Source organism: Rhagoletis zephyria, unplaced genomic scaffold (genome assembly GCF_001687245.7).
Source record: "Rhagoletis zephyria isolate East Lansing unplaced genomic scaffold, Rhagoletis_zephyria_1.1 Rzeph_scaffold_01081, whole genome shotgun sequence".
NCBI classification, from domain to species: Eukaryota; Metazoa; Arthropoda; class Insecta; order Diptera; family Tephritidae; genus Rhagoletis; species Rhagoletis zephyria.
In genome coordinates this window covers 81,892-91,487 of record NW_016158165.1, presented here as the reverse complement: position 1 = coordinate 91,487, position 9,596 = coordinate 81,892, and the positions used below count along the sequence as shown (strand labels likewise).

Genomic DNA, 9,596 nt, shown 5'->3' with positions numbered 1-9,596 from the left:
ACCTTTTCCCTAGTGAGGAAATCTCCAGTGACCGAAAGATCTCCAGTTAGATGTGGCTGTACCGGCATGCTATCCGTGGCACCCGGGAAGTGTGTGCAAAGAAGCAGATCCAGTGATTCCTCCTCGGTCTCTGTCCAGGAGCCGTCAGGTCTTTGCAAGCATCCTGGGGCTTTCTGGGCAGTACCTGAGAGTATCTTTCTGAGCCTGCCTGCCTCTGAGATAGACTCCACCCCATTGCAGAAGTCTTTCCATGAGGTTCTTTTCGACCTTCTTAGGAGCTTCTTGTACTCCCGTAACGTTGTCTTGTAGGTCTCCCAATGACCCTCACTACCAGACGCAGTAGCCTGATTGAAGGTTTTCCTGCAGTTCTTGCGTGAAATCCTGATTTCTTCATTCCACCAGGGTGGCTTTTTCCTACCCCGGTGCTGCTTTTTGGGGCATGCAATGTCTATTGCCTTACTGCAGGCCCCCGTAAACTGGTCGACAAGATATTCCAGCTCCTCTAGGTTTGCTGGAGTAGCCGGCTCTCTATCTTGTGGCAAAAGCCTATCCAGCTCTTTCCGATACCTATGCCAGTTGGCATTTCGCAAGTTTCTAGTTAGAGGAGCCTTGGGCGTTTCCCCTAATACCTCGAATTGGATATATCGGTGGTCGGAAAAGGAGTGCTCCTCAAGCACCTTCCACTTCCCGACCAGACATTCCGCATTCTCAGAGATGAGGGTAACGTCCAGAATTCTAAGAATTTTGTATTTTTTTCACACAAGTACCATGAACTAGAGGTTTACGCCGACAGACCTTGCGGCGGCGGCGTGGTCAACTTCAAAAAGAATCGGCGGCGGCGGTGACGCCGGCGCGTCTGGAACGCCGGCGCCACTGCCCATAAGGTAGATTCCAAAGAGCCATGAGGCTACTAATCTTATCATGTCATCTCGTCAGCGTTAGGCATTAATGCCAATTCAGATTATAGTTCTATTTAATTCATTCATTGAACTAGTTTAAATTTAAATTACGATCCTTCCTACTTGAATTAAAATGTTGAGTGCCTGGCGCTGATGGATGGGCGAACAGAAGAAGGTCTGAGGTATATACATACATACACACATGGCTCTGTATGTTTTCTACACCCTGCAGGAAATGTATCTAACTATAAGCTAACTTTAAGTTGATTAGGAAGGAGCTAAAAGTCACTTATTATCTGTATATTTTCTTTGACGAAAGCTAACTATATTTCTATGGCGATGGCCGCGAAATAGTCAAGGGTGGTTTACCTCTGCATTAGATGTAGTAAAAGGTGGTTACCTCTGCATTTGATGTTACTAACTTTTAACTAACTACTTTTGGGCATAAAATGTCAATAGGAAAAACAAAATATTTATTTTTATTTACTTTATTACATTTCATATTTGTTTTCATATTCTGCTGTAGGTGGTCCCATATTCGAACTCCGTCAGACATAACTTCAAAATGATAATATGTAATTTCGATCATCCTTTTATTTGTCCGCAACGCATTTGTCCAAACGCGTTTAAAAAAAACAATCTCCTTCATTACTTTTCAACTAGTTTCAAGCTAGCTTTTTGTAGCTAACTACAAGTTATATATTTTATAGAAATCCCGCAAAAAAGCTAACTACAACTGGGTTATTTTTTATCAATTGATAATGTTTTTCTGCAGGACAGTTCCGTATGTGCTATTTAAATTTAAAGAAATAAAAAATTTTAAAAGTTAAGTTATTGGGATAATTTATGTCGCTGCAATAATCTTATCAAATATTATGTTAAATTACGGAGATCTTACGGATTACATATTGAAAACAAGCTTGGGCTACTTTTTTCCAAAAGTTTAACCCATCAACTCGAACCAGAACGGGTCTTTTTGACCCACTGTTTAAAAAAATGGCGTATAGATGGTTAAAATTTCCACTAAAATATTAATTTTTCTAAGGAGAACCGAATATAATGAAAAATAGTACTAATGTTTACCATAAAGAGAGAACTTTAACCCTGTGTAGAAAACATTGCGATGCGAGAGAGCAAAACCTTCCTGGGGTTTGACCACCACTAAGGAATGCTAACGTAATTTTCACACAGCCACATTAGCAAAAAAAAAGTGTTTGCTCTTTATTGAAAGTCTGTTTAAAATATTAAAAAAAATACTCAGGAAGGAGTTAGATGAACAAGAAGCTGCTTCTGTTAAAACTTTCTAAGATATTGGCGTTAAAGTTTTTGATGGTGAAGTTCTTGTTATTGTAGTAAAAAATTAGTATTATTGTAGTATTGGAAAGAGTCGTCTGCTGCGGAAAAAAATCGTTAGATTACCAGTATTCGACCCTAATTTAACTGTAATAAACACGCTTTCGATCGAAAAATATGTTACCTATTTTTTTCTGAGTTACGCTCTTTTTGGAAAAATAAAGGAGATCATATTCTTGTCCAGTGGCCCAAATTATGCAAAACAAACTCCTTTAAAAAAGTAATTTTCATTTCGTAAAATTGTTTTTAAACGAGTAGTATTTAGTTCCCTCAAACGATGTATTTCAATGTACATACTTCATGAAAATTTTGTACAAAATTCCTTAGGCGCCNGTTCCGTATGTGCTATTTAAATTTAAAGAAATAAAAAATTTTAAAAGTTAAGTTATTGGGATAATTTATGTCGCTGCAATAATCTTATCAAATATTATGTTAAATTACGGAGATCTTACGGATTACATATTGAAAACAAGCTTGGGCTACTTTTTTCCAAAAGTTTAACCCATCAACTCGAACCAGAACGGGTCTTTTTGACCCACTGTTTAAAAAAATGGCGTATAGATGGTTAAAATTTCCACTAAAATATTAATTTTTCTAAGGAGAACCGAATATAATGAAAAATAGTACTAATGTTTACCATAAAGAGAGAACTTTAACCCTGTGTAGAAAACATTGCGATGCGAGAGAGCAAAACCTTCCTGGGGTTTGACCACCACTAAGGAATGCTAACGTAATTTTCACACAGCCACATTAGCAAAAAAAAAGTGTTTGCTCTTTATTGAAAGTCTGTTTAAAATATTAAAAAAAATACTCAGGAAGGAGTTAGATGAACAAGAAGCTGCTTCTGTTAAAACTTTCTAAGATATTGGCGTTAAAGTTTTTGATGGTGAAGTTCTTGTTATTGTAGTAAAAAATTAGTATTATTGTAGTATTGGAAAGAGTCGTCTGCTGCGGAAAAAAATCGTTAGATTACCAGTATTCGACCCTAATTTAACTGTAATAAACACGCTTTCGATCGAAAAATATGTTACCTATTTTTTTCTGAGTTACGCTCTTTTTGGAAAAATAAAGGAGATCATATTCTTGTCCAGTGGCCCAAATTATGCAAAACAAACTCCTTTAAAAAAGTAATTTTCATTTCGTAAAATTGTTTTTAAACGAGTAGTATTTAGTTCCCTCAAACGATGTATTTCAATGTACATACTTCATGAAAATTTTGTACAAAATTCCTTAGGCGCCGAACGCCGCCGCCGCCGCCGCTGCGCCGATATTTTCGTAACTCGGCGGCGGCGCGTGAGAAATGACAAAAATTGGCGGCGTATACCTCTACCATGAACACAAGAATTTTTCGACAATTTTTGATGTTTCACATTTTTATATTTTAGGATGGATTTTGGGATAAATAAAATTCTCAAAATTTTGGAAAATATAAAAATTTCTAAAATCTCAATAATTTTGTACATTTCAAAATATTCTCATTTTACCAAAATTTCTAGAATCTCCCGGATTTCGATAGTTTTTGAAATTTTTGAAATTATCCTACATATAAGAAATCCGAATCGTTGTTTTCTGAACCTGTGAAAATATTCAAACTTGCTGTGACTTTCAACTTCTAAAATAATACAAATTCGAAAATATAACAAAAAAGTAAAAATTGAAAATTAAGTACAGTACGAATTTCCCCAATTTCTTCTACCTGGGTCCGCCACTGTGTTTGTATGTTTCACAGCATGCTTTCGATAAACATCGACTTCACATCATTGCGGTAGTTCTGGCTATTTCACACAATTAACAAGAAACTTATACCTTATTCTTTTGCATAAACATGCAATGAAAGTAAAAATTACATAAACGGATGATTAAACTTGACATTATTTAATAAACATGTCATATTTCCAAAATATCGTAAAGAAAAATCGATACATTTTCACACTCGTTTTGCAATATCGTAAACCTAAGTTAAAACTACTTAGTAGAAGTCTGAAATGCGACTATGAATAGAAGTGAATTTTAAGTTGGTACTTAAATTTAAATTGCAACTTTATTAGTTTAGTGGCTGGACTATGAATACGCGCCATTATATTTTAAGACGTTCACGAAAATATTTCGGAAAAATATTAAGATTTAAGCGAGCTGGACCGATTTGAAAATACTTCCAAAAATGGAGCTTTTTATGAATAATAATATTTTCTTAAAGATGTTTTTTGAATAAATCCCCTCAAATGACAAAACATTTTAAGCTTAAAGCTTAAAAAATGATAATGAGATTTTTGATGCTGTTTTTTAACATTTTTCAAAGATTTCTATAAATAAAACTTGAATAACTGAACCTAAACTCTTCCGATTTAGACTTGGAGGTATCATTGGAAAGGCATTTTCTCACCCTTTTTTTTCTTTGCTCATTCAAAGGATGAAAGAGAAAGGCAGAATGAACAAACATCATTCAAAGTTGAATTAAGATGTGTTGGTATTTGAAAAAAAAATGGGACATGAATAACTTTTTTTGCACATAAATAAAAATAGTGGGAAAATACCTTTGGCCCAGTTATTTAAGTTTTTGACAAATCATTCTTTGAAAAAAGTAAAAAAAATAGCATCAAAAATCTCGTTATTACGATTCCGCTGAAAAGATTTTTAAATATTTTTATGCAGATTTTTTAAGCATAATCTGTTTTGTCATCGGAGGGGACTATTTTCAAAAAGTTCTTTAAGAAACCCATTTTATTCATAAAAAACTCCATTTTTGAAATCGGTCCAGGTCGCTTAAATTTTTATATTTTTCCGAAATATTTTGATGAGCATCTTAAAATATAATAGATTTTGTAATCCCGGCGGAAAAACAGCAACTTTTTCTGGTTATGCACTCTAATATACATATATGTGCAGGGATATGAAATGTAGACCTTCCTTTTATTGAGTCTTCTTTTAAGTAATACATACATATATATTCTTATTCTATTTACGTGTATATATATTTGGTTTCTTATTAATATCCTTATAATGGCGAATCAAAACATTTAAAAGAGATAAACAATTTATAATGTTTTTTCTGCTTTTCTTTACCCTCAGTCTTCACCAGACGCCTACTTTTCTCATTAGTCAATCTTTTTACCACTAACTCCCATTTATTAGATATTAGATATAATAAATAAACGCAACCATTATAATAGAATAACATGCAGATACACCATTATATTGAAAAGTGTACGCTTGGAATATACTTTAACTACACGAATGCATGTATGCAATTTAAATGTTCATAGCCTTCAGCGGGGTCAGTTACAATTGTCGCTTTCGTACTAGTTACATTACTACTTCCAATAGCATATTATGCTCCAGGTAGTAAGAAATCGAGCTATTGGTTACATATTGCACCTTCCAAAGGTCGTCTTAATATGATTTAAATACAAATAATAAAATTTGAATACTTATCCATGTTCGGACTGAAAAGTACCCAAATAAAGCAATACATATGTAGATACCCCTTTTTACATAACTAAAATTTTTTAATTTTTTTTGGTTTCTTTTCAAATATGTTTACATAAAGAAATTTGTTATTTATCATTTAAATGCAAATAATAAAATTTGAATACTTATCCATGTTCGGACTGAATAGTACCAAAATAAAGCAATACATATGTATGTAGACAACAGCATGAGTTTGCTCACTTCCATCTAAGTGGTACGAACTCATTGCTGTAAACTGTATACGGGTAGTGAGGAACACCGTATAAACAGTGAGATTCATAGTTATTTAGTTTTGAAATCAATGTTTAGCTGCAGTGTACTCATTTGATTTCGAATATGGCATTGATATACTCTTTCTAAATCAAGTCAAGCGAGTGAAAAACGCTGTTATGAAAAGCAAGTCGAGCAATCGAATGACACTCATTGACTTCAAACAATTAGTTGAGAATACGACAAATTTGAAAAAAAAGGATATTGATGAAGTATTTGTTTAAATATATTAGTTTTACTAACTTACTTAATTATCCACCTTACGTAATTTATATAACTAGTCTACAAAAGAAATGCACTTACCTCAGAAGACATCGGCTTTACAAGAGACTTGAAAAATAAGTTGCTTTATTATTGAAAACAGTTGCTGTTGAAACCTTAACAGATTTGCACAAAATTACGCCTTTTTTATACCCGCCGGCAAAAGAGTTAAAGAACTTTACCGAATCTGAGCAAAGGTACACGAAACAGAAATGTTTACAAATTATGAGAACGTTAACTGAGAATTCTGACAGTACAACGGAACCACAAATTGCGGAAACACCTTTGTTACTTTCAGACAACTTTGAGCTGTTTTCAGGTCTTCTTAAACAACCTTACCTTTGTGAGCAGAACTGATAAAGCTACTGCAGAGCTGCGGCGATATGAAAATATTGAGGTATATTTTCATACGGACTTCGATATAATTAATTGGTGGGAGGTACACAAATGCAAAATGCCGCTGCTGCATAAACTCAGTCCCAGAGTAATAGCCACTCCTTCAACTAGCGCATCGTCAGAAACAGTTTTTTCTTTTTGCTGGAAATGTTATTTCTGACAAAATATGCCACCTTTCGTCAAATGGTGATGCCCTTAATCAGTTGATATTTTTGCATTGTAATATGCAATTAGAAAACCAATAAAATTAACAAAAATTTTATTTACAAATTGTTTTTCTTTCATACTTTTATTACAGGAGTTATGGCATGCACTTGTTATTTGAATCGAGCACTTGATAGTGTGAATTACTCACTCAATTGACAATGTTTTTTTCAATACTATCGCACGTTATATTTGGAAATAAGTGCATTATCTTCACCATAAACTCCTCGCACGTTCGGCTCACTCATGAATTTGCGTATTTGTAAAATAGTTTATTTGTGTTGATGACATCAGTTTTATTTTTATCGCTCCGAGTGATGCGAAATCTCAAAATTTAAAACGACAAAACCGCAAAGCTTTTTACGCCAAACTTTAAATTCAGCAACTGACAATAGGGAAAAACCGAATCACAGTCAGGTGTTTGTGCCACCTGAAGTGTCCAGGCAGCAGTTCTAGAAGTTGACTGCAGTCCTGTCTGCTTAATGAGAGCAAAAAAATTGATAGACCTTCCGAGATTGAAGCAAAATAGGTTTTGCGGACCTGCAGCCCCTCGATGCCTTCCAGTCATTGATGAGTGAAGTATTCACCCAGTTTCTGATGGTGGCTTCGATGGCCGAAGTGTGGAGGAATAGCCGGTCTGAGCCAACTTTGGCCAAATAGTCAGATGTCTCATTGTTAGGCACTTCCGAGTGACCTGGCACCCAGAGTAAAGAAAGCTCGTGATGTTTACCAACATAATTTAGTCGGGATTTGCATTGGCGAACTAATTTGGAAGTCTTAGATAGAAGGCTGGCCAATGCGTTAAGTGCAGCTTGGCTGCCACTGCAGATAAATAAACTGCTTCCCGTCCACCTATTTTCCACCACGCAGTCCATGGCTTTGAAGATTGCAAATACCTCAGCCTGGAAGACCAAAGCATACTCCCTAAGAGAAGAGTGAAGTTTATCCCCATTAACTTCGAAAAAGACGCCAGATCCTGGCCCAGAATCAGATTTGGAGCTATCAGTGAAGATTCGGCAATGTGTGAGTCTGAGCTCAGTGCTGGAATTAAACCAGTATTCAGCCTCAGGGAACTCAAAATTATAGAATCTATTCAACAAAGGTAATATCCTGTAGCATTGAAAAGACACAAGTGCTCAAACCTTTGCCGCCAGCAATTTACGCCTAGCCCCACTCAGTGTTATACCAACAACCGTTTCTTTTATAGTCTGCAGGTGGCCTTGAAGCTTTCCCACGTATGAAGGCACAAAGTGACGGTAAGTGCAGCTGCGCGTCAAAAAAAGTTAAGTTAAATATAGAGGCTATCAAGCAACCATTTCCTTTATTTACTATCGAAACCAAATAAATTTTCGTGGACCTCCACTTACGACTAGTGGACCCCCATAATTTTTTCACGCCAACGTAGACCCCCGTCGAGTCTCCCGTGGACCCATGGGGGTCCACCTGGAACACTTTGGGAATCACTGGGCTATACGATGGTACTATGCGTTTCCCAAAATTTTCCATTTTCATGGTGAAAATTCTGAACGAAAATTTTTTTGTAATTTTCCTGAATTATGGTCATTTTTAATTATCTCAATCGAAAGATCAAGCTACATATAAATCACTAATAAAAAAGGGACTTTTTTTTTACTTTTCCGAGTTATAAAGCCTTTTAGAGCGCAGCGCGCTAATCTGCTAACCGTGCGAGTCATAATAATATTGTTATAACTTTGCAACTACTTAATGTTTAATTCTGAAGCTTTCGCAAAAACTTCCCCAGATAGTCTACAACACAGTTTTAAAACAAACAATTTATTTCAAACTTTATAACACAACTTTTGCATTTGAAAACAAGCACCCTCTTCATTTTTATAAAAAAGTTATAAACCTATAGTTTTATTTGTACTGAGTATTAAGAAGTGGTGTTAAACTTAAATTCTTTGGAATAGTTTGTTTGAAAATTTCCAATCGATGGATATAGTGAGTTTAAATGACAATCTTGTAAAAATTATCAACACGAATCAGTTCAGCCCAATAATAAAATTAACAATAAACAAGGATGAGATAATTTTGAGTATGGAGAAGAAGAAAGGGATAAATACAGAAATTAAAATAAAAGTGAAGAAACCTAAATATAAAGACAAAGAGGAAGGAAAATTTAAATACCTAACCTAATAAGAATGGTGGGGGTGAATATGTTAATGAAGAAAAGAATGGACATATTTAGATCAGGATAAAGGAAAGGATAAAGATGAAGAAGAAGATGAAGACCAAGACGAGGAAGAAGATGAAGATGAATATGAAGATAAGGATAAAGATAACTTATCTTAACTTAACCCCTTAACTTAACTTAACTCACCTCAACTCATCTCACCTCCGCTTAAAAACTTACTCCACCTGAGTTCGCTACACATTAATTCACCACACCTTAACTCCCCACACCTAAATCCACCACTACTTCACTCCCCACACCTAAATTCACCACACCTTAATTCACCACACCTAAATCCACCACACTTAAATTCACCACACCTTAACTCACCACACCCCAACATTCTCACCACATCTTAACTCACCACACCTTAATTCACCACACCTCAACTTTCTCACCACACCTTAATTCACCACACCTCAACTCACCACAACTCAATTCACCACACCTCTTAAGACCACCACACCTGAATTCAAAACACCGTAACTCCCACACCCAATTCCACCACACTGCAACTCATCACACCCAATTTCAACACATGACATGATATC

The 9,596-nt window shown here is 35.3% G+C and overlaps 1 protein-coding gene across 1 annotated transcript in view; it reads right to left on the bottom strand.

Moving 5' to 3' along the window:
- Window positions 1–9,596, bottom strand: part of LOC108362735 (uncharacterized) — a 21,454-nt gene that overhangs the window by 2,100 nt on the left and 9,758 nt on the right. The window contains exon 2 of the mRNA XM_017615853.1: window positions 8,045–8,049. The gene's annotated coding sequence lies outside the window, so the exon portion shown is untranslated. The remainder of the gene's footprint in view (window positions 1–8,044; window positions 8,050–9,596) is intronic.